This window comes from Acanthaster planci, linkage group LG10 (assembly GCF_054643075.1).
Source record: "Acanthaster planci isolate LZ-2023a linkage group LG10, COTS_SCS, whole genome shotgun sequence".
Classification (NCBI taxonomy): Eukaryota; Metazoa; Echinodermata; class Asteroidea; order Valvatida; family Acanthasteridae; genus Acanthaster; species Acanthaster planci.
This window is the reverse complement of record NC_141786.1, coordinates 10,160,524-10,186,726: the sequence shown is the minus strand read 5'-3', so window position 1 is coordinate 10,186,726 and position 26,203 is coordinate 10,160,524. Positions and strand designations below refer to the sequence as shown.

General features: G+C 44.2%; 1 protein-coding gene across 6 annotated transcripts in view; it reads left to right on the top strand.

Moving 5' to 3' along the window:
- LOC110983883 (potassium voltage-gated channel unc-103-like) overlaps positions 1–26,203 on the top strand; it is a 158,626-nt gene that overhangs the window by 68,733 nt on the left and 63,690 nt on the right. Inside the window, exon 1 of one of the 6 annotated variants that reach the window (XM_022243520.2) lies at positions 264–1,817. The exons of 3 other annotated variants lie outside the window; for them this stretch is intronic. The gene's annotated coding sequence lies outside the window, so the exon portion shown is untranslated. Of the gene's footprint in view, positions 1–263; positions 1,818–22,834; positions 23,299–25,561; positions 25,879–26,203 lie in introns of those variants that run through there. 2 more of the 6 variants (XM_022243517.2, XM_022243519.2) reach the window with 2 other exon arrangements.

Sequence of the window (26,203 nt, the reverse complement as noted above, 5' to 3'; positions counted from 1 at the left end):
GTACTTTAGCTGTAGGGCACTTGTTTAGAATCTTCAGAATCACATTATCTTCATATTTAAAGAAAGAGGTTTGAGTCTATGAAATGGTTCTTTTCAAGTACGATTGAATGAAACCTTCTGTCAAAATGATATTGCTGTTTTGTTCATTTGTTACTCTCACAGTTTACCAACGGCGATAATATTTCATTGGTAAAAGAAACCGAGATGCGTGGCTCGCATGCCAGATTTCACGCGCATGGTACGGGCCGTTTTAAAAGCGAGCTAAATGGCGGCCGCGGGTCCAGTTTCCCGGTAAAGAATCGATTCGTACATACGTCCGGGTAATGAGCATCGATTCGGCATAATTCAGTTTAGGTGGGTGAACTGCGGTGTGCACATCCTCCCAGCGCAGGGTCGATCATCACGTCTGTCTCGGTAATGAATATCGACTTGGTTGGAATTCGGTTTTTATTCTGAGTGCTGAAGTTGGCCGTGCGTGAAGTGCGGTGTCCACTTTCCATCCAGTGTCTATGTGACGAGACGCGATTTGATTTTTGAGAATGTTCACATGTACCGTCATGCCAGGTTAAATTTCAGTGTGTTGTAGTGCTGTCCGCCCTCATGCTGAACAAGTAGGCTAATACCGCCTGGTTCTGAGACTCTCTGAATAGGCCGGTGTCGGTACAGTTCCATTTGTATTTAAAAAAGAGGAACTCAAGACACCTAAGACTGCGTGGTCTTAGCACCGGTACGGGAAACTGCCGCCTGCATGTTAAACATTTTGTCTTTAACCGACGCGCCTCAATCGCAGTCTCAGACTACCATTATCACAGACGGCACGTGACCCCATGCACGCGCTGTGTGACACCTTTTGAACGCAAATAGTATTCGTTCAGAAACACCCACCCTCCCCCATATTTAGTGCATTGTTGTTACTGACAGCGTGAACGTTTGCATCGTCTCCACACAGAGGAGTTTTTCGTCAGCGGGCTGGACAGCGCAGCGTTGCAATTTCGACTTCAAAATGCCGTGGCGGTGTGTAGCCTGTTGGCGGTAGACGGCCGTCTGTCGCTGGAGCAACCACGTTGGCACAGTCGTCGCGGTGATAAAATCAGCAAGGGGGACCCATTGGCACCACTCTGTTTGTGCTCCATTATGTTCTCCAGTACGGGCGTGCTACATCACCCCCAACACCCAGGCACAGAGGTGGAATCCCCACGGGCAACGCTGAACGTGGGCAAACTGGCAGGTTTGCAGTTCCGAGAAAGACGGTGGTGTTAAATGCGAGAGACTATCCACCAACTCGTCGCTGTCTGAGTCGAATACCTGTCCTGATTGTATCAAGAGATTTCCCAGAATGCATTCAAACACACAGGCATTTCTGTGAAAACCACTTCAGATGCTGTTGGTGGCGCTCAGACGTTCTCTAGGCACCTGATTTACACGGAATGCATACCTTTATGAAAACGAACACAAGGCTAGCCGTTTCCCTGATAGTCGCACAGTTTCACAGAGCAGTTCTGATCGTGTCATAGACCCAGCACGGAAACGTTATTCTTGTTTCCCGGACTTCACCCAGATACCTGGGTATAACCGGTGCGTGAAGGCGCTGTTGGCTCTACTCGCCCCTCAGCCACTTCCCAGTTTTCTCGGCTTTCCTCTATCAAGATACGTCTTGCGCGTTTCATCAGCTTCACAGGTCGGGAAGTTCTCCCCGTGTGCTCCATCACAAGCCCCTGGGATAACTTTCAGCCACGTCCTCGATATCACCTCTCCATTTCCGTTGCGTAATTCTCACTGATTGGCATTTGAAGCTTGATTTGCATTGGTTTATGCAGGTAAGTTAAACAAAAACATCGCAGTGGTTGTTCCATGTGAGTAGGGACTTCACTCGGCAGACACAGTCTGTGTTGTTGTGCAGGAGGGACTCGTCCCAGACGGGTGCGTAGGAATGTACATTACACTCTGATATAGTGTGGGATGTGAGCACAAACTCTCTGTTACCGTGGTCACACTAGGTCAGGACCAGTACTGGCCTCCGTCCGGGAATTCGGGATGATTGATTCATGATTGTTACTCAACCTTGACATCAATTCTGTTGATGTGGTCTTTTGGTCGCTACAGGTGGTGCATATGTTGTCTGATTGTAAATGAGTGTCTTGTTTTCACTTTATTTTGACCTTTACACGAGGTTTGTGTAATGCAGAAAACCCCTGACTGGTTCATTCAACGGGAAATCTTATAATTATAATTATTATAAGTATTAGTATTGTCATTGTATTTTAGGCTGCGATCTTAAATAATTGAGGTATAGGTCAGATAGTGCATAACTGGCAGTAATGGCTTCTCAGCAGTGCGGAAAAATATAGCAATACAAATCATGTCAAATATTTAAAAGGGTGTGATGTCAAATTGCCCGTGATTGGTGCTCATGGCCAGTCTGATGCAGACAACAGCACGCATGCGCATTGTGCGTGCAGTTTGGGTTGGTTCTATGCCTTTACGTAAGGTGACGGCAGGTAGCCGCTGATGGCAACAACAAAGTATGGCCTGGTGTCCAGAATGCCCCGAGTGTATGTAGATGCAGTATTCGCATGTTGGTTATTGTCAGTCAGAATTAATCAAAGTTGTGCAAAAGGGAGATCAGACAGCAAAGAAATTCACAGAGAAAACTTGAAGAACCGTTATTTTTATTTTAATTGCGACTTTTGTTGGGGAATCTGCAAATAGAATAGCAATATTTATACGCAACCAAAAGTCGCGAGTATTGACGACAGTACCCACAGATCAACAAAATTGGTTCAAAATATTTGGATGAAATCTGCAAATTTTGGAAACGGGTTTTGTTCTCGTTTTGGTCACGACGCCGTGACGGCTAACGGATGGGGAGCTCATCAAATTGTTGGAATCCTTTCACCTGGAAACAAGACAAGTGCAGTTCTGCACCACGAACAGGAATTACCCTTTTTTGAGGCATATTCCAGACAGAGTGAACAACGTGACAATAGAATGCAGCCAATTGTATGAACAATGTTATGGTTGCGTGGAGGCACTGACACTCTCATGGTGACAGCTGAGTGGCCCATGGGACAACCAGTTTTTCCAGTATCGGTACCGTGTACACCTGTACGGGTGCAGTGCAATTCCTGGTTGCAGTGTACATTTAGCATTTTATATGATGCAAGATATGGGGCGGAGAGAACCCCCCCGGTGTTGGTCATTGTTTGATCGGCATCTCAGGAATTCTTTACAGACGTCTGGTGGTGTGTGTTAGGCAACAATATTCTAGAGTGTGTATAGGGATTGGACATGTGTGAGTGTGGGGGTACCCATCGGCCCCATATCGTGCACGGTATCTATTATTTACGTGTGACTGTGGCCTAGTGCCGTCTGCTTTAGTTTTCATCACCTGCACTGGCCTCCTGCCCGGTTCCAGAATCATTCATGGGACTCATATTCGATCAAAACGAGGATCCATTGTAAGGCCTATAGGAATAAATAGAGTTTCTCCTTTGCGCCCGCCTCTTTCTTTAATTTTTATTTTATTTTTAAGGTGTGAGGCGGTTAAGTTAAAAGTACCATACGTTCCCCATTTTACTTATATTTTTACAAAATATCATTTTTCATAAATGTAAGTTAAGAACCTGTTAGATGGGGAGGAAGCTCGTCAAAGGGCATAAGAATGGCAGCAGAAGGGTCGAGGAAGGTTTTCTGCCATCTTGGAAAAATTTGCCACCTGTCCCTTTTTTCGAAGCACGGGTCAACAAGCTATTCAATTCAACTTGGCCTATTGTAACACCCCGAGCAGATACTGGACCAGTATTTGCCCGCAGTCTGCATAATCTGGGGCCTGCAGTTTTCAGGAGAGGGAGCCTGAATTCGAAAAATAAAAGTGTCGATGACTGACATGATTCTCTGTGGTCTGTTGGCAGCGTATCTGCAGAGAGCGTAGAGTTTTGAGTTTAATACGCGACTCCATGTATTGAAATCACTCTCATTGGCATCTTCAACAAAAAGGGAAACATTTTAAAGGGGAAGGACTGATAGAAAGTCGCAGGTTTTCATGGAAATACTTTGAAATTGACCTCTTTATATCCCTGATTAACAGTCTGCCACTGCTAGGTGCTTCTGCCTTATCCCCCAAAGAGTTACGTTCATAGTCTTGACGAAGCTCATGATCCTTGACTTTAATGTTAGAATGTAACCTGCGAGCTACCACACAGCGTGTCCTCCAAAACAAGTAACCTAAACGTAACATTCATTTTCTCCCCAAAAATAAACTGATTTGATATCAACTTGAAGCATGCAATGTTTTCTACCTAAATTAACCTAACGTACAGCGGATGCGCAAACAGTCTCGCTGTTAAGGATCCGAATTCGCTGAATTCAAATTCCTTCGTGTTTACACAACTGTTTGGGTTTTTTTCTTTATTGGTCTACACTTTGTGAAATAGAAGGCAATGGTTGTTTAATGAATTGCGCAATGAGTTCTTTGGGGGGCGTAAACAACCTCAGTTGCATTTGAACAATTTAGGCAATTTTATCTCAGTCAATTTGAACGATCCCATCTGTAACATTACTACTTAGAACCATTTCAGGACTTGTTTGTTTGTTTGTTAGTGGAAAATAATAGGGGTTTCAGCACCAAAGGGACCTCGCGTGTAATGAAGTTAACTAAACGTTTTGATTGCGGCAGTAAATCCCATCAGAGAAAAGGGAAAAAGTGGTTGTTTCTGACATTTATTTTTTGAGCAAAGAAATGTTAATTTGTATTTCAGCCATTATTCCAGCAGCCTTAATAACAGAGTTGTAATGACTCGAATCCATGACTCGACTCGAGTCCGACTCGAGTCACAATCCTTGTGGACTCAACTCGAGTACAAGTTTATAAGACTTGAGTCTCAAAAAAGTGAAAGCAAAATTTTAGTTGGCTCCATACCTATCACTCTAATTTATTTTCAGGGTGTCTAAAATGAAAATAAAAATACCAAAAATTGACTTACATGTAGCTTTGTTTTTATTATAATTATTTGTTCAAAAATTGTGACTCAAATTGACTCGAGCTAGGTATTTGACTAAATTGGACTGGACTCGCCTGCACGAAGTGACTCGACTCGTCTTGACCTAATGACTCTACTCGACTCGAGTCACCATGTTGAAATGACTCGAGTCACCAAATTTATCGACTCGTTCCAACACTGCTAATGGCAGTACCGGGCACAACATGACACACTTGGTCAATATGATGAGCATGATCACAAACGAATAAAGGCCTGGATTTCTTTTCACCATACATCAGTCTTCCCACTAGGATTATAACGAGCAAAAAAGAAAATGCTCCATCCATCAAAATGCACCTGAAGTGTAACGACGTTCGCAGCCTCGCAAATGGAAGTTAAGTAGTAATTTCAATAGATATTAATAAGCTCAGGCTAGGTGGAGTGGTATTTCTTGATGTTGGCTGATTTAAAGTTTGTTTCCGTTTTCATTTTTCTATTGTTTTCTGAAAGGAAGTGGTGATGGTGCGGGGCAAGATGGTTTGTTAATGGACTCCTTTTATGTTCACTTTTTGTATGTCGTTACATTCAAGTCTAGGACATCGTTGGATTTATGCGATAAACGATAGGCTTACTTCCAAAATTATGCTTACCGATTTTATGGAATACCTTTTTGGTAATAAGTGCATTCAGTTTTTCAGATAGAAACCTATTTACTTTAGTTACTTCTCTGGTACATCAACGACCATGGTGTTAAAGTATGCCGTGCAAGAAGTACCCTTTGTATATCCAAGGAGAGAGACTTTAGTCCCCCACTTACTGAAACCTGACACCAGCCCATAAGAGAAAATCGCTCGAATGTGAGGTTGTCCGAGTTTGACGGGGAAATCATCGCGTGAAAACTCAATCTATTGGTTGATTAGAGGCTTTGCAGGGCGAGAAAATGGACATCTGAGAAAATGATGAGAGCATTAAGAGTGGATAAGATGGCAAAATGGCTCTGATGCAAAACAGCCATACGAACTTCACGCATGGGTTAGCCCGCTCTGAATAGGGTTTATGGGCACGCTGACTCGACGGTATGACTCGTCGTCGTCCTGTCCCAAATTGCAGTCATATGGAGTGACTTAATTTTCACTCTTCGGGAATAAGAGTTTGATTGCTTTGAGACCACCATCCACTGCCTGTCCATAATCATCCATCAGAATGTGACTCGTACGCCAAATCACGAGTAGGTAATGCCCTGCTTAGTGAATGGTTTTCAAGAACTTTCAGGGAAAACTGCGTTCAACCATGTGAGCTTCGATTTGGGCTGAGAATTTAATGTGGCGAACGACTTGTCTTTTGTTTTCTTTTTAGCAGAGAGCCGGAGATGGAAGATGACGTCTTTTGAGGTCATTCGGACGCGCCTTCGAGGTCTGCCCTATCAATTGCGGCTCTTCGTGGACTTGCATATATGCTTTATTCTCAACCGGCCTTGCATTTATAAAATACCGAACTGGCTCATTCGGACCTCCGTGTTTGGACCAAACGCCCTCCATTGGCCTCGACTTTACTTAGTACAGTGAAGTGTAGGCGTCGAGCAGTGGGCTTCGCGCGCGCTCTTACGAGTCTTAGGGGTGGATGGGCTTTTTTATAGAAGTATCTTCAAAAGTCTTTGGTTATAACACACACCAACTTGAGAAGAAAAGGAAACATGGGAGATGACTTTTCATTTCATGTGTCTCTTCAGCATCGGAGAGACTTGTCAGTTGAAGTGGGGGCCTCTTGTATCACTGCAGTCTGCGGCAGCTTATTTATACTCGTTCGCATTTCCTAGGAATACCTCGCCGTGACAAAAGTGCTGGATATAAGGGCACCTCTGGATGCTTGCTCAATTCACTGGAACTTCAGGGAGTGAATTTATTTCCGAGCTCCCTCAACCGGAATATCTATCTCTATCTTGGACTCACGAGCGTTTTATTACCGTACCATTGCGCAGACGATTGGGTCATTATCGGCTTCACTGCTGACGCTATCACAGCGTGGCAGGATGTTCTTCCAACAAAGCGTACACCCCCCCCCCACGTTTGAGGGCGATGGTTTCCAAGTACGCTTTGGTACCAACGGCCCTGCGTAATGCGTGCACTTTCTTGGCGCGGTCTCTCTCCGTGAAATCCACTGCCATGCTGCATACGCTGGGCTGCAAATTTAGCCGACGTTTTTGCCTATGTAAACCAAAGTCCGGCTGCCCCAACTTAATAAGCATCGATTCCAGACTGTCGGCGCTGTGCATTTTTTTTTACCGTCATGAGGTTTAAGCGAGGAAGAACAAGAAGTGCAGGGGTCTTGTTTGGGAGAGGTGTAAAGAAACGTAGAGGCCCGTCGGGGGTGCAGACTACACAATGCTGCCGCCAAGGTCCTTTTAGAGCCTTTGTTTACGAGAGGGCGTTCGAAAATGTCAAGGGAAATAAGATCAAGCTTTTTGTTCCAATCGATGGTCCCACTCCATTTTCAATTGCGTTCAAAATTGCTAAGCCCAAAGATGTCACAGTTTTGATGAAGATCAGGAGACGGATTTGGGATTCAGCTGAGCCTCTCTGATCCTTTAACACGGCAGTCGCTTGAGTGGGAGTATGGGGTGTTATACCCCACCCCCTTCTGTCCGTTTGTCGGAAAATTCAAGGTGCCTTTGGCAATAATGCATGGATTAGCAAGGGGAAAAGAAAATGGCAAGTGCAGGTAATTATATAGTGTCAATTCGCGGAATCAGACTACCATTGCGCCCATGAAATCTGTCGACATGCCTTCGATAAATTTCTTGATGGCACCCCTCCTTAATGGTCTGGCAATGCTTGTGAACTTTGGCTGTCGTTGCTTGAAGTCCATTCGAAAAATCACTATGATCCGTTCTCAATTGCTGGATTGAATTTGAAATAGACTAAGTGCATGTGTTGCAAACTTAGCATTGTTAATAAATCTTTTACAAGTTTGACCTGAGCCTCAACTTAGGGGCTTTATTATAGCTGTAATCTCCATATATCGGCCAACATTTTAAAAGACGGTGCAATTGCCAACTATGAAAACCTTCATCTCCTATTTCATTGCCCTGGCATCGTGGCAGTTCATACCAATCATTGTCATTCCTTTAACGGGGCGTTTGTGTGAATCACATAGGATTTCATTTAATTTCATTTCCATAAGGGGAATTTTCTTTAAACTGGACGTCCATAAGAAATGCAGATGTAGAGAAGGAGTGAAACTCTGCTGCAATTCGACAGGGCCACCCCCTCCTGCGAGAATGCTCTCGCTCTGTGCTCTTTTCGAATCTAAGTGAGTGTTGCCAAAAAAAATGGCGTTAAGTGGACCATTACAGGTGGACCTATATGCTGCGTCTCTGCTCTGTAATACCGATCGTCCCTGAAGAAATCAGCAAGGGCCAACCGACTTGATCACTTCCATCAGGGTTGGAATGCAGTCATTCTGGTTTCAATTTTCGAAATGCCAGTGTGGAATGCGCATCTCTATTATTCAGACATTTGTCTGTCTCTCTCTCCCCGCTTTCTTTCCTATTTTTCTTACCTGATTGGACAACCTTGACTGATTTTATTAGGTAACCATCTGTTTGCGACTCGCTTCCCTCATTGCTCCAAACTTTGCCAGTTGATTGAGCTCTGCTCAGGCATTTACTGTCGTGCAGCAACGTTAATGGGTTCATGTCTTTTGCAATCAATTCCACGGTAATCTCTCTCCAGATCATTTTAACATGCAATGCTCAGCTGCGAGCGGAACCAACGAAACGCGGCCTACAAATGCATTGGTTGTCGAATTTATTAAAATATTTACCTATCAGTCCATCATTTTGTCAAATGACTTTGTCATGTGACAACCAATACGAGTAAGTTTGGCCAAGACTCGTAAAAGGCACCATCAGTTTGACAAAGACGCATAGGCGTCGTGTCGAAAGCTCACGTGAGTGAAATTTCACCTGGGAGAATTGTATTTAAATTTATTAAGCTGTTATCCCCGCTGTTGAATGTGTGACTCGATATGTTGTAATGATTACAGGGATTACGTGGGAAAACAGCAACAGTGACAGTTGCATCCAAGGTGCAACATTGAGTTGTTGCACGCATGCTAGTCCGGTTTGGCCGCAGGAATTTTGTGGCTGTTCAAGGCAGTCGAAACTATCTGAACAGTCGATTTTATCCATATGCATTGTTCAGTAGTTTGCATATGTTCTCTCATGACCCCGTAGGATTTACAAAGTACACTTGTAAAAGCTGTTGTTTTTGGACCGTCTTGCGTGGTTACGCCGTCTTTCAACCGGGAGTGAACGAGTCATCGGATTGGAATATGTCGCAGATGGCTCAATGCCCGGCAGAACGATCTTGGAGTCTCAAATTAAAAAAACGTGCTGGGTGCGCCTTGTGACAACACATAATAAAGTAATATCAGAAACGAATGACAGATATACATTGCCATGTTTATAAAATTGTACTGGGTTGATAGTGAGAAATTCAACAAGCCTTTTGCGAGTTAAATCTGAATAAAATCTGGTACACTGAGTTCTTTAAATTCACGTGAACATAACAATTTGAATTCTCCAGACTAAACACACTGTTGCTATACCTTGTGATTTGGGGCAAGCTTTTGCTGAGTTACATAAGAGACGCCTTGCAACAATACACTGTTTTCAGTGGATAAGAAGGGCGCTAAGGAACCAGTCCATTCCAGAGATGGTGGTCGATGATTCAAAAGCTTGCCTTGAATCACAAGGTATAGCAACAGTATCTGTAGTCTGAGGAATTCAAAATGTTACGATTATGTGCAGTCAGATAACACAGTGTACCAGATTTTATTCAAATTTAACTTGCAACCGGCTTCTTAACTGCTGCGTGATTAAAACATGCCTTGTATTTGCATTGTGTCGTTGTAGTTGCGCACTACTGAGAAAACTAGAGGGGCACAAAAGACGTCATTTCTCTGTCGAAGAAAAGGAACGCAGGGTAAACGTATAAACGTGATTGAAAAATCGTCACCTGCAACAAAATAAACAGTGTTCAAAGATGCACAGAACGTCACCGCTCAATGTTGCGTATCTGGAACATATTGTGTACTAATTAAAAGATACGTCAGCTCTTACTTTCAAAGAACAGGCGTACATTGGCAAATAAGATGTACATGTACGTGGATAGAAAATATTCCACAATGTAAGCTGGCCTCGCTGTCAAAATATTGACATTCGTGGGTAGGTAAAACAATTACTGTGTCTGAGCAGAGGCACGTAGATATGGCGAAGTGCAAAGACGGTGTACTGTGCCGCGGTCAGAGTTTTGTCTTAATTGGAAATAGTTATCGATGACAGCTTGAGGATTCTGTGTCAAGGGCTGGGCATTGTGGTTGTAATTCGATGTCGATAGTGGCTGGCTTATACCCGCCAGTGCAGCAGCGGTAGCAGTTTCCGGTAACGAGTTTCGCAGGCCGGGTGGTCGCCATTTTGAAACGATGTTGTTGTAGTGAGAATTAATTTATAGCCCTTTTTTTCTGGACAGGGTTTCCTTTGTCACTGTTTTAGTAAGCTTTGTTTTCGCATTACAATTTTGGTATAATTTATTTATGCTTGTATCTGTCTTGTATCTGTCTTTTATGGGAGTATTATTAGTTTTTCAGTTGTGTACGTAGATAACTTTCGTTGTATCACATTCACCGTCGGCAATAATTGACCAAAATAAAAGGGGTGGAAGTTGCCAGATATGTGTGTGAAAAGGAAATAGATCGGGCAGTCTACATCCGTTGGGAAAACGTCACTCGAAGTGCTGTTGTCTTAAGTTTCGAACTAGTTAAGAGACTTCTCACTCTTTAAAACTGTCTACGTGCTAAAAATCGCCAGTTTCAGAAAACATTGCCCCAAGAGCTGTAGTTGTCGTTTTGGAGAAAGGACAGCAGGCCTATCAAGAAAACTTGATTCGGCCACAGCCAGGACACAGATTTCGTTCGAGAGAAGCCTATAAGGAAAATGGGTAAACACTTTTCTCTGTGCGGGGGAGGTAAAAAAAAGAACATACCGAGGGCAGTGCCCGTCCTAACACTGCCCACGAGGACCCCGGAGGATCGTAAGTAGGGACACTTTCTACTTCAGCTAATCTAATTACACTTGAGTCGAACCCGTTTGGTGCATGCTAGCAGCAGCTACGGGTAGGCAGTGTGTATTTCCTGGTGGCATAAGAATGGCAAAGTTTACCTTGGCCGCCACTGTCAGCTAGGAGATTTTACTAACAATCTCAGCCGTGGTACAGGCAACAAGATGGTTCCTGATATCTCCTGTTTGTGGGGTTTGAAATGCGGTATTTCTACTCTGGACTTTTGAGTCACAGTCTTCGTTCTCAAAAAGAGTTCTACAGCTATATGTTTATGATTTCAGTTGACATTGGTTTTTGAGGGATGATGTATGCATTGACTGGTTTTTCGAAATTTTGAAGACCTTGGAAACTACAAGCACTTTCATGTGGATACGTGTTGTCTTCATATCCTAAAAGACATGTTCCCTTTGGCATATGGCTTATTTGTTAGTAGTGTTATACAAGCGGCGTGTTCAGTGGTTGTCGGGTTGCATTTAGAATCTGATCCCTGTCATGATGTGAGGCAAGTCTGCGCGGCTGGGGCATGATCAAAGTGACCGGCGTCAAGGGTTTTATCTTTCCGACCATGGGTCAGTGCTTGGCCGCCCCAGCCGCCAAGTTATCCTTGCCTGCAAGTCTGTCCAAGGGCGTTCATCTCTTATAACCAACTTCAACCTGAGAGTGCAGCAGGCCTTTCGCCAAATCAGCCGCATACTTTGAAAAGTGCACCGCGCACATGCATAATCCCTCCATGTACGCGATCACAACTTATGTTAGAAGACTTTAAAAACTTCCAAACTAGATTAATGTTGGCAATAGTCAGGCACCATCTTATTACTGGGCGAAAGGGACAAATTAGGGAAAACAACATGCAAATCTGCAACGGTTTAAACGTATAAGCCATCCCTTTAGAGGTTTATGCGATGTAATTAATTCCCAGACTCCATGCCCTTTGGGGTGAATCTTCGTGCGGCGGAGTGGAGATTACACGTATCCAATCACACACGCCTCGGAGCTCCCCTGTGGTGGAAATCCGATTACTAATATCGCTTACAAGCCTTAATTAAATCCAGGATGACGTAGGGTGAGGCTGGGAGAGCCTCATGAATATGTCTGATCAGTTTGGGGGGCTTGAGACAGCACGTGTAGGACGGGTTGAAACCAAATATGGACACGGAGGTCCCAAAGTATCAGTGAAATCGGCACTGGATAAGAGCATGCGCCCTTGATCTGGTCAATTAACAGCGACTAGAAGTGCACGTGTGGACGCCGTTCAGACGTGGCGCAAAAGCGAACACAAACCCGAACTGGTGACGTCAGATCATTGGCGCTGCGAATTAGCAAAGGTTGAACGCATTTCAACCCGAACGAAAGTTTGCTGCAAATCTTTCGTGACGTCAGATTCCCCGGGCTCTCGCATTCGCCTGAAGTATGGACCGGCCTTTAGATGTCGCAAACCTGAATATCATTTCACGCCACCTCAAAGCAAATGAAAAAGTGTAATACCTACAGTGGACCACTGGCCCTCACCTGAGTGAGAGAAGGTGGCGGAGAGAAGTCTGAGGACGAAACACTAAAACAAATGGGCATCAATATTCATGCCTTTGTCGGCTGTCTCAGGAACGTTTACCTCGATTCCTGGGGAAAAAAACCTGCCGAGTGGTATGCTGTTGGAGAACAAATCCCACAATTAAACACGCGAGTTGTTAAGATTTCCGTGTCACGAAGTGCCATCAGATTTCTGCTGTCGGCATCCGGAGCATAACTGTTTGAAGATCATACCTATCCTGTTTCCCTCAAACAGTAAGCCGCCAAATTGCAACAACAGGCACGGTGAGAAATTAAACAGGTGGTAAGTCTGTGTATTCCAACCTTCACATGTTCAGCAAACCTCAGCTGAGCAATGATCATATGCAGTAAGCATTACTTTGGAACTTAAGCTGCACGGTACACCTCTGTGTTACACCTAGTAAACTTAGCAGCTCCACATGTCTATATTGCTGAACCTATACCGCGGCCGCAACTATACTGCACGTGTATGCCGGATCAATATAGAGGAAATTGACATATAGGTATGCGCGTTAAGGAATATCCCTCATTCTGCGAGAGAAGATCACTTGGCGCAATAAAAGACATCCCAAAGGGATGCTCCAAACATCCAAATGGAAAACTGTCAAGAAAATCTGTAATATTCATGTTTGCGTTCACTGATCTCCGACAGGCGACAGGCGAATTGATCAGGTTGTGATATTTTATGGGGAAAGGACGTGAGCAATATATGAGCGAGGTTTGATTGAGATGCACTCTAGGCGCCGAAATCCCCCCATCAGACGGTAGTTAATTATTACGATTTGGGAATGCGATTAAAATCTGAATAGGCCATTTTGCTGTAAGAGGTGAAGTCACTGTCCTCCACACTGCCACTCCACCTGGAGTAGATTTCAAGAGACACTTTTGAATGACAGGAGTGGTTGAGACTGGTTCCCTTCGCGCATCCTATATAAAGGTAAAGAAACGGGAACCAGCGCGTACAGCTTCATTGATTTTTATTCAGCCTGAGCTCAGAGTGGTCAATGAGCTATCAAATGTAGTTCACGCGGAGATCAGTGAAACTATTGAGACGAGGCAAAGACATTTACCTAGAAGTGGGATTTAATATTGATGAATTGTCATATGTAGGTTTCTCCACGACATGTAGATGATCGTATGGTCCCCATTTGGCAGGAAAATAATCAACTTTCTGCAGCTGAAATGGTTTCGATTTCAAACTTTTAATCCAAAACATCTGCAGAAGTCGTTTGTGTTCGCGTGAGGTTCTCAGCATGTCTTTTAATTAAGACTGTAATTTAAAGGTAACCTTGAGATTTTCTAGTTGCTTTAAAAACTAAACCCTATGGATCTCTATTCTAAAATGCTCTATTCTAGAATGTTAAATGGCGACTGTAGGCTTTAATATGCATGTGGTTTGAAGGGGTTAGACATGAAGCTTGAGAATTCTGGTGTCAACAATCCGTCATCTGACTCTCTTGACATTACTCGCAATTTTGATTCTATAAACAAATCCCACTAAATATATGGAGTTTCCTCCACTTTAAAAAGAAAATAGTGAGATCAGTCTTGAGATTGAGTATTTTTTTTTACCAAATGTAAATAACCACGACTTTATCTGGTCCCAATAAAAGAGTTTAAAAAAAGGAACAGTTACAGATGACGTCACAAACGATGTTCAAGAAAAAGGGGATTGTTTTTTTTATTCTAATCTGGCCCGAGGTCGGCGTTATGGAAAATCTATAAGGATCAGAGACAACATGCGTGAATTTGATCAGCCAATCCCGCAAGGATTTCGTGCGAAGTTTAACGGTTTGATGTTCTTGGTATTTGCCTCATCGGAGTTGAGAAGACAAGGTCGGGTAGATGTAACACGGCAAGGCAAGGGGATATGTTGTCGGGTGGCAGGCGACGGCGCTGCAGCGCAAGGGATTGCCGCTAGATTTACTGGAATCGGCTTAGATCACGCCAGATGTTTATGCGCCGCCTTCAAAGAGATAATTCTGAGTCTGCCGCCAGCAGCTTTACGCGGTAATGTAGCATGGCATTTCACAAGCTTAGCCAGTTCTACACTTAAAAAAAAAGCCTGTTAATAACAGTGGATTCTATTGTCAATTGGCATTACAGAAGTTGCTGTTTTGGGACAGCACATTCTACCGTCAAATCTTCTCTGTATACTAGCACGAGATACTTATGGAAGTATATTTAGAACACGGTAAGAACAAAACTTAATTCGTCAGTTCATTGGGCCCGAGTGGGACTAAGAGAGGGCGTGATATCCTTGCAACGGAGGCTCCTTTGGTAGGAAATCCACTTTGCTGGTTTCCGAATGACGAGATACGTGCGTTGTGTAAGCGTCCGGCCCTACCAACAAAAATACTCCCCCAAGCATGGCTCTTTTCAACCGATGAGGGGGTGCTCTGCTCGAAGCGGAATTTTGAATGCGTCCAGTGCCCAGGATCATTATTTACAAAACCGTACGTACAAAGGAGTAATTGTACGAAGTGATAATCCGTACGTACGGTTTGGTAATCCGTATGTACGAAATAGTGATCCGTATACTAAATAGTAATCCGCACGTACGAATCTCCTGTTAGTATATACAGAGAAAAAAAATACACTAGAATGTGCTGTCCCAAAACAGGAACATCTGTAATGCCAATTGACAATAGAATCGATTGTTATTCAACAGATATTTTTACCTGTAGGAGTTAAGATTTTAACATGTCACAAGGCAAAGCCAAAGGTCAAGGGAGGCCCGGATATAAGAGTCAAGAGTTCCGACCAAGCTCTGAATAAGCACTCTTCTGTCATTTTAGATAAACCAATTTGTAACGCTACCAGGAAAGTTATATCGATAGGGTGTTCGTTGATGATATTTTTCGCGCAACTTTTTTTCGCGTGGGTGTGTTTGCACATTCCAACCCTTGTTTCGAGTTCTTAAGTATGCCAGAATACAAGAACACAAAATCAATATGTCAAATGCTAAACAGAAAACACGTCCACATGTAGCTGAGGCTTTTAATATAACAGGCTAAGAGAGTTTCAACAAGGTTTACATTCCCATGCAGCCCTCTTGATTCCCATTTAAAGTACATGTAGTGTCCACGCAATAAAAATGTCCAAGTACTTTCCTCTTTTCCCACACATACTAAGCAAATATTTGTCAGTGCATGCTGCTTTGCCACGGCATGCCAGTACTTAATCGAAGGCACACCCTCTCACACCCACACACTGCGAAAATGCAATGTACAAAGAGCGCTGTATTTGGAATCGACCTGTCCGTAAAGTTGGAACAATGTTTTATAGTTGGGACTTAGTTACACCCTTCCGTCTCGCCACTCCGCACAGAACAACGCACTGGGAAAAGTCGAACCTCTCCATGGTACTGAAGCACATATCTGGACACTTTATATTGCGCAAGACCAGTCTGTTCAGGACCAGTTATTTTTTATTGCAATCACAGAGCTATTTAAAAAGACGTCATCCATTGTGAAGTACGACATTTTAGCATGCACCACTTGTCTGATGGACATGTTTTGATTATTGACCGTTCCCCTGAGGCAGTGCGATTGCGTACAGAGAAATGTTACTCTTTTCCTGAAGTCCTGAAGGGAACAGACTTCAAAGTAATGAGCTTCTCTGTAAAACCCAGGGATCACAGGACCCAGAAGACGTGGATTACGGGAGCTGATCACATTCTGAAACCCTAGACGTTCTACCATCACACTTTTATGTCGACGGATCAAAAAGTGCACAATTTCGCGCTGAAAGTGATACTGCCAAGGATTATTGCTGTAGACACGATTGAGTAAAGGAGCTCCGTGCCATAATGCATAATTCAGACTAGCCAGATTTCGCTGCTGGTGCTTGCAGTTTGGGATATAGAGTTACCCATCGAAATGGGATGAGTGCATACTGTAGGAGCTATACTGATCTTATTTTGTACTTCATTTTTCTTTATAACCAAGAACAGGCTACAGTTGTTATCACGTGTTCATTATTTTACGGACTGGAGGAACTATACGCCTGTGTTCATCGACTGATGAGGACCCGTGTATGGGAATTCGAGCCAGAATCCCTGCACCGGTTGACCCACATCAGGAGTACACCGAGACCCGATGAGGCCTCGATGACTCCAGCATTTCAGCATTCTAACACACGAGAATAAAATAGAGATAGGATTCTGAACAGAAATAGCTGGTCCACAATCAAGCAGAAGAAAATTACCGTCGTTAATTCAGACATGGTTTCAGGATATGGCGCGCAGGCAAAACATTCACTTGGAAACAACTATACCAATGCAGGACAGTAACTTGTTCAACCAATACATCTTGAAAATTGTTCAACCTTGTCCGGGGGAGAACTTTATTTTCACTTTGTCCCAATTGTAACCTCTTAATAGGAAGCTCTTGTTCTGCGCCCTCTTCGATGCAGTGATAGCAAATAATTTATATCGTGTGTGTAAACAATATTAGTAATAAAAGTACATAATTATGTAATGCGCCGTATCTATCATGTCTGATACTCCGGATGCAGTCTGCCAATAACACGGGCATTTAGCAAATGAACAAGCTTAATACATGTACATGCATTTGTATCTCACAGTCAAGCTGAGATTTCTGCATCCACAGTTTGCTAATTTCCTGTTGGATATTGCACGTATGAAAAAGACGAGTCTTTTAACAGAGTCTTAAAATCTGTGTATAGAGGGTTTGCATGGCTGCCATTTTGCAGGCACGTGCTTTTGGTCCACATGGTAGGCACACAGCAGCTGTGTTGTATTTGAGTCCATCACAAGTCCCTGTTAGTCCATCACAAGTCATTCGGTCTGAAGCCAATTCACAAGCTATTCAAAATGAGCTGTGACAGGATTTTTTCGCCATTGTTTACCCTGTTACTTATAACTTACCTCGGTGAGGGAACTTGGGACTTCGAAGTGTGAAGGGACCTGTGAAGGGACTTGTGATAGACTTGAATAGAATACTGAAAAGGTGGTTTCCCTATGCATGGAACAAAAGAACTGTACTGCAAGATGGCTACTATGCAAAGCCTCTATCTGAAATCGAAATCAAGGACTGTTGTTTTTCTCGGTATACCGTATACAGTATTCCGAGAGCTGAAACTTCGTCAGCTTTGTTCGTAGGCACCTTTCTATAGATTTTGAGTAATTTTGTTGCTCGAAAAGACCTTTCGGGCAACAAATAACAGATGATGGGCAGTGCCTTTAATGTGCACTCAACCTCTACTTGAAATTGGCGGCCTGGTACATATATGGCTGTTATCGCTGTTTCATGTGTCTCAGACCATTAAAGAATCCTATGTGATTTCAGGTAGCAAGGTATGTTGTTACACGCATATTGGCCGGTCACTGTGGTGTGAAGTTTAATTCTGATGGAAACAGGTCTATGAAGAGTATATATCCTTCACGCAGGACTGCCGTTCTGTCGTATTTGCCACCATAAAGGCGCCTTTCCATATGCGCGTCAACACTTGCACCAAGCGTTGCGTATTCGTCAAAATCGCCCGGGAGCGATTTTAACGGCCGAGCGCAACGCACGTGCGTGCTATGTTAACGGAGTCGATTTTTGTGTCTGTGAAAGTGAAACGCATGAACGCATCGCGTACGCAACACACCCAAAAAGTACATAGGGAAAGGCGTCTTGAGGCGCACGCAATACAGCCGACGAGACCGGCATTTATAGGAGTCAACATTTCACGCTGCACCGGTTATCCATGCGCGTCTTGGAGGTGCTTTCTTTGTACTACGGGCCTCGAGCGGGACCAAGAGATAGCGCAGTTTTCTTAGTAACGGAGGCTCCTTCCGTGGGAACTGCACTTTGCTGGTTCACAAACAATATGAAATGCAAGCGTTGTGCTACCACCAAAATGAACGCTCCCCACCAACATAGCTCTTTTCAACCGACGACGGAGTCCTTCTGCTCAAAGCAGATAGGGACACGGGTGTTGACTAGTAAACTGTTTGTGTGCTATCGAATTTTTCCCAATTCGTTATCTGTGACATCCTTCTGTTGTTTTCCTCAGAACCCTGTATACAGCGTGTTCCTTCTTCGCGTCTTTGTAACACATCTTTCAACATATTCGATGTTCCACCCTAGTGGTTTTTTTTATTTCTTCGTCTTTTTTTGACAGCTGTCTCGATGACCTTTTTATGAGCACTGCCCGTTCCGCCGAAAGCGCAAAAATGAGGTACAGTTTCGTTCTCGCTTTGATCTATTCTTCCTGGTCTTCGAAAAATATGTCCGGCTCGACCGCCGAGGCGCCTTGCACAGTTGTGAACCTGAAATATTGCAGAAGCAGGTTGGCCCGATGATTCAATTACGGGCCCTTAATTACTACCCTCGGGGAAAGGTCAGCCGACGCAAAGTTTTGAAACTGAGGGCCGGGAGAGGGAAAGTGATATTTTGCCTCGTCTCCTGGTCCGTCAAAATTGTATTCGTTATACGCCAGCGGATGAGTGGCAGGTAGGCACAGCGACTGCACAACAGCCCTCGTGGTTTACTTTGAACGATATCGAAAGAAAAAAAATTCTTTGCAATTTTAAATTCTCACCAGCATGTAGAAGAAGAAAGTTATAATTGATTAGATTGCGTGTGGGGGGGGGTGTTGACTGGACGCCAATCACGACTGCATGCATACTAAGGACTGCAGAAATGCCTTCTTCGGGTCAAACATGTTCATTGTAACTCTGTGCTTGGGTCCAAAAAAGAATTCTAACTAGAAACAAGTCTAACGGTAATATTTTGGGGAAGTCTTTTTATCTTTTTACATTTTTGTCTTAATCTGTTTAGCTGTTTCTCACTCTGGTTTCTGATTGTTAAATCATTGTTTTGAATCTACTATAATATAACAAACGTTGAATTTGGGTTGATAAATACACCTTAGGCCTACTCCTCATACATCGCTACCATTTGTTGTCAAAACGCCATTTTTAAGGAAGGAAATTCATGATTTGGTTTGCTTTTCCCTTCCCTTGACGACGTATATCCGGATTGGTGCAAAAGACAAGCTTACAACTTCATGCCCACCGGGCAGAAATCCTTTTCATTCTGAAGGACCAATGGAGGAAACTCCGGTTACCATACAGTCTCTTGTCAGTTCATACAGTTTTAAAGTACTGTGTAATAGTAAACAGTGTCCGCAAATATTTTTAATTAAAGAAGATATGCACTACACGTGTACGGCGTAGCTAAGTCATAATGTCGAGTTTTAATTTAATTGACCGTCGAACCAAATACAAAGCAGTCTAGACAGGAGGCAGCGCTGCGACTCCACCTTCATCTGTTGTCACCGGCGTTGTCACCATTGTACCAGGGCGAGGTTGACACCATCGGCATACATCGGGTCTGGCCCGGGAGAGACGATACATTCCACGTTGCAATTTTAAAGAGCTGTTCCGTAAAAACACTATATAAAATGTTAGGGGCAAAATCACGCTCGAAAGTCGGTTATCTGCATTTTCAATGCCACCGTCTCGTCAGCGACACTATACTTGCACAGGAGATAAGGGTTAAGGACAGCAATAGCAGACGACGCGCAGATTGTGTTTGCCGTAATTTCGTCGGCATTTGCGCAATAGAAAGAAGTAACTCTGCATTCGTCGAGTCCATGATAAATTGCATCAGCGTGCATCAGCGATAGGGACGCACTGACACCTGCTCCTACGCGAGTCTTTCCCGCCAAGGAATACCAACCATTTCCCGCCAAAATCAATTAAGACCCGTATATTGGAACCCACAAAAAAAGAAAAAAAAACTGGAGTATCAACCGCTGCCGCCGAGATATTCGTCTCGGAAATTTAATTGTAGTGGCGTTCGTGATGCTGGGTATAACCCTTACCTCTCCAACTCAGCTCGACTCATTGAAAGCAAATCTACCGTCGGAATCGTTTGTGGATTTCAGTCTCACTTCCTATCGCGTTTTTTTTCACTCTCTGGAAATTCTTCAACTGCTGATTTTTTTCCCCGCTCTTTTTTTTTTTTCATATGTATTTTAATTCCACTTGTACTTCTCCGCTCGTCCGATTTCGAAATTAAAATTTGGGAGAACCGAACGTTGCCTTGGGGTTGTTGTTTTTTTAGCGAGAGGGATTTGTTTGGTTTACAGTTAAACGTAGCCTCCGGGTTTCGAACGATCATCGATGGTGATTTCGCCTAGGCCGTCGTTTCTTCCATCTTTTTATTTTTTTTCCGGATAACTTACAGCTACTGAATGTCCGGCATAACCTAACTCTTATAGTTCCAGCGAATTTCTTTTTCTGTTTTTGCAGGAAATCCATCTCTCTAAATCCCTGATTGAAAATGAATTTCAAATTGGAGCATGCTAAAGGCGATATGACTTCAACAACAAATGGTAAATTTAGCAGCCCTTTCCCCCCGGATGTAGAGCGTGCGTGTCTCAGCTCCACCCCCCCGTGCCACGGTTAAATAACCACAATCCCAGACACACTTCGCATCGCACCCACAACAAAACAGGGTCGAACCCATTTGCCAACAAATCTGCATCGTTCCCGGCACTTACGGAGATCCGCAACACAATCACGGGGGCAAATAATTTGATCTCCGCCATCCGTGTGGATTTACGCTAAAGCCTACCGCTTGACAGACAAGATCCTTCCGCGCCCTGCTTGGCGTATTCAGACCTTCTACCCCTCTCCATTTCTGTCTTCCTCTTCACTTGGCCAAACTAGCAATTATTGCTTCTGCAAATTGGCGCATATTTCGCCCACTCCTTAAATACCGCTCCCTGTGTGTGCTTCGGAACTGCAGCGGGCTGTGATTACTCCTTTGCTCCTTTCTTTTGGAACCGAAAGTGGTTCACTGAACGGGCACTTGGGATTTATTGCGTGCGAGGGGTTTCTTACCTGAATTTGGATTGGTCTGCTGAAGAGGACAGCCGGGATCGATAAGTACGACCGACAGGATTGGCTGGTTGAGTCCAACTTGATATTTGTACACCTGCGCCTGAAGTGTCACGAACAAGTGCTATGTCGTAAAGGAGAGAGATCAAGCTATATAGCTGTGAGTTCATTTCGTAGAAATAAACGGCAGCAAAAAGTAATGTTGTGCGCCGGCATTTGCAATTCACACTTCTAGTTAGAAACACTTATTGGAAAAACACAGTTCTATTCTTAACTATGACAGTGTATGCTAACTTCATAACAAATGGTGTCTTTCATTTTTCAAGGCCTTGTGACGGAAACTCAAGTATGTGTAGTTGTCACATAGTGTTCTTTGACAGCAGGCTGAGGGTCATTTTTAATTTCAGTCTTGCATATAAGATTGAACACCGTTAGTGTACATTAACGTACACTTGAATGCGGGGTTACTTTGCTTTGATGTCCATACTACGCCTAGGCAAATAATTGCTACCTCCAGCCATCGTGTAGTCTGGTTCCCTCCCCAAAGATTCCTTGACGCTTCTTGATAAAAAAATCTTAGGTCAGGCATTACCCACGAATATAAGTAGATATGACGCAAGGGTCAGGAGTCACAATTGGAGAGCCTGGGTGTTTTCGATATCGTTATATTTTGGTGCACCCTGTAGGTGTGGGCTTTTGCCAGTCGACGTCAGGTCCCGATTCTTCCTAGATTCTCCTCTAGGGAGATTACCGAAGAGAGCTTCGATTTCAGTGTAAAGTCAAATATTGTAGGATCAATAGCTGCCATTAGGATACGGGAGTTTACGTTCAATACCCAGCCGGGAATAACCGAACACCACTGACACCATCCGAACATGCTGGATATAGACAAAACAACTTTGGAATATTTCGGTTATTTCCGAAAAACTGGAGGAATTCCTCCAGTCTTGGTCACGTGGACATTGGGTGATACCGAACCCTTGATTCGTAGAGTAGTCAGAATCATCGGGTCTGGTGTCCAGATTAGCCGTGGTGTCCATTTACCCTGCATGCAAATATCTTAATTTACTTGATTTTCATAAGTTGCACCCTCTTTCAGCCTTGCCTGAGTGTAACCCAGTAGCTCACACATTAATCTAACCAGTGTGTTGCTGTGCGTAACATCAAGCAAAATTTACCGTCTCGGAGCGTCTTGGTTCTGCCTCTCCTTAACCCGGCATCGCGCACGCGTACATGCAGGTACGCACGTCATTGTCTCCAATAAAAGAACCGGTTATCAGCCTACTTGTTTACGCGGCCATCGCAGCCCGTGCAATCCTTCGTCGAATGTATCGATTGGTATCGATCCGATGGATCGCCGAGAGATCCGTCGGTTTAATTCATACGTACATGTATTATAGATTTTCCCCTCTCTCTCTCTCTTCCCCTCACGAGACCGGGGGGATGGTGGGCTTAATTCATTTATCCCAGCCACGGTCTGTCGCTCCTAATGCGCGGCTCGGGTTTCTCCCAATGCAAACACAACCCGGAGGTTGGCACAGACGGCAGTAGCATTGCGTAGCTAAACGGACGTGCGTGCTGCGGCCGGGACGGATGTAGGACCTGTTTCGAAAGTGGCACTCGCTCACAGACTCCGCGCCGGACCGGATCATTTTATTCCCAAACTCCTACGTGAAACTGTTTCACTGGAAGTTGGAACTATTATACCGAGAAGTGGTAGCAGCTTGATGACATATAGGGGGCCTACAGTCGTTTGGATCTCGTCAACCGGCCATTTCCCGCAGGATTTTTGGTGAGTTGTAACCGGCGTTATTCGGTTGGGAAACGAGTTGATACTTTGAAGACGGATGGCACGTAGATCGATATTGAAGGACGGTGAAGGTAGATGGGCTTTCGTTGTTTGGCTGAATAGCAGTTTCAAACTAATGGACAACCGTGTTCACTTTTCCGCAGTAAATTTCGATTCACAACAAGTGTACACACAAGTGTAGAATTTGAAATCTTTGTGCGACGTATGTAGTGTATGTCTAGTGTGAACTAGGTGATTTCAGGGAGGTGTCGCTTGTGCCCAGTTCAACTTCGAACCGAGCTCTCTGTTCGTCCCCCTCGAGATGTGATCTTACGTGTTTGCGCGCACTCGCCTCTTTCAGGAAACGAGTTTTCCATCCAGACTGTGTGGTGTAGTCCCACGAGGCCCTCGTCTCGATGGTACACCGCATGCCCCTCGGACCGATGCTTCGGCCGAGGGGGAAAGCCGTTGATACTCGGCGCGGATGAAATTCAGGCGGTTGCATTTAATCCAGAGAAAACGTGCACGGTAAAAACTCGGTCGTTCAGTTGCGCTTTGTCATGTGTTTGAAATGGAATTTTTCAGCACTTTGTTAACGAGGCAGATGCTCTATTGTTAAGGAAGTTTGGCGGTCCCATTTATTATCGTTTGTGAAATCATTTAAGCCGGGTATGAACATAACAGAAGTGCTCATTGGATTAATGTCGGATTTGCGATGAAATGCAATGACAAATTAAGTAACATAAGTCTATATTCTGTCCAGTTAAAAGCTGCAATGTACCAAATATTACATAGAAGTCACAACACATTGTTAATGCAGTTGCTAATGAGTAATTCGTGAGGACGCTTTCTGAATATTATGCATTGACCCCAAGAGCACACGGGCACATTAAAGACCCAGTTGATGGTTGTAAAACGATCCGAAATGTTATCAAGTCTGTAGGCAGAACACATGATTATCGTTCACCCGAGGTCCCGTCGAGGGAATACATTCGAGCGTGTGATGGATGGGGAATGTTGTCGGCATGTTTTCCGTTAATTTGTGAACTTGTGTAGGATGACAGGGTCAGCGTTGTTGGGATATCACAGACACATCGCTCTGTCTCTCTCCCTCACTGCCTGTCTGTGTGTTTATGTTAGTGTTCTTACAACACGGGCAGACGTGGCGTTTCAGCGCCAGGACTGGTTTTCTAAGATTGAATCTGCGCCGACCGGGGCTTTAATTACTTTTACAGGCCAATTGGAAACAGCACACGTATTACTTCGGACCGAACCCGTCCTTGTATAAAACGCACGGGGACGTGACAGTAACAATAAACCCGCGTCATGTGACAACCGATGCGCAAACATTCGGGGTGTTAAATCAAATCAAACCTCCCCCTCGTAATTTTGTGTGTGAACAGAGCATCCGTCCCCTGTCCCAGTCCCACCCTGAACCCAAACAGTCTTGTAGTAGCTCGCGTCCAAGTGCTCGCAGCGAGAATTGAACCCACCTCCCATGGACGTCCAGTCGAGGTATAAGTAGGATTTATCCATTGGCAAAGCACAGTTTATACAGCCAAGAGACTACGATGGACAGTCGCTTCGATCGAAACGACGAAAAGACTCATCGTTGTTCCTCGTGGGGAATGGCGCAAGTTGCATTTTAGTGGAATGAAAGCCACTGCCAGCGCCGGATGTCACCCTCAAACGAAACGTATACTTTTTCATGTAGAAAAAAAATAACCTCCGTCAAATAGAAACTCATACTCGATATCTGCTTGTATCGCTAATGAAAGTGGTTCCAATGGCTTTATTTTAATTGCCAGATCCATTTTGCAGTGCACATGAAAGGGTCGCTGCCCTAGTGCGCAGACGGTGAACAAACATCTATGTATACGGACAATACGCGTGCGGTATACTCGGGAAAGTCATCGGAGACATTTCCTCTGTTTACCAGAACTACACGAATACAATTTGTTCCACTCTACTTAATGGCCGGATGAACTCTCGTGCCAATACTTCAACCCCAGGAATCGTCTTAATCGTCAAACCAGCGAGCAACCAACTAAATGAAATTAATGCCCTGGAAACATGACCATATAGTATAACCAAGGCATTGTCCACTTTATCATTCAAGCCCAGCGTACGGTCTCGGATTTCTTTTCTGTTCCGTTCTTTTTTTCTTTTTTTCCCCTCACCAGACATTCCCCAATGCACTCGAGACCAAAGCTTTCCAGAAGCCCCCAGATTTCCATTTATAAAATTAGAGGTTGGTGGTGAGGGCGCTTCACCACAGTCTGGAGGAGATGCGGGCCGGTACACACTGCGGTTGTATGGCAGGCCAGGTGGAGTGCATTTCATAGCGTCGCGCATTGAACGTTGACAATATCAAGATAGATTTCTTACCCTAAGAGCAGTTTTTATGAACGAACCGAGGCGAGTGCACACACTGTGCACGGACAGCGACGCGTCGTCTCCGTACGTGCGAAGGGTTATGCATACTGGACTTTCTATACGTCTTGTGTTCAAAAGTCGTGGAACAGGGAAGATATTTTGGACATGCAAGACGACTGTGTGTGGTTTGTCAGCCCCGCGAACGACGTAAGTACCGCTGTTCAGGTCTTTGGTAATGAAGTTAAATTTAGAAACTCTAAAAAATGGTCTTGTGCAACACCTGGAGTTCTTATAATGACTTGTTTTGTTGGTAAACATGCCAAGTTGTCCCTAATGAATGGGTTCTTAGTAGGTTCAGACACTGTATCGATGTTCCCCGGTTTAACCTACCGTAATGTCTGGGACTGTTGAGGGGTACATGTTCCCATTCTTGACATCAGCCTGTCCATGGCGTGGAACACAGAGAATTGAAGATACCTCATGAATGCGCTGTTTCTCAGTCACGCTAACCTAAGTATGAACCGTGTGGCTC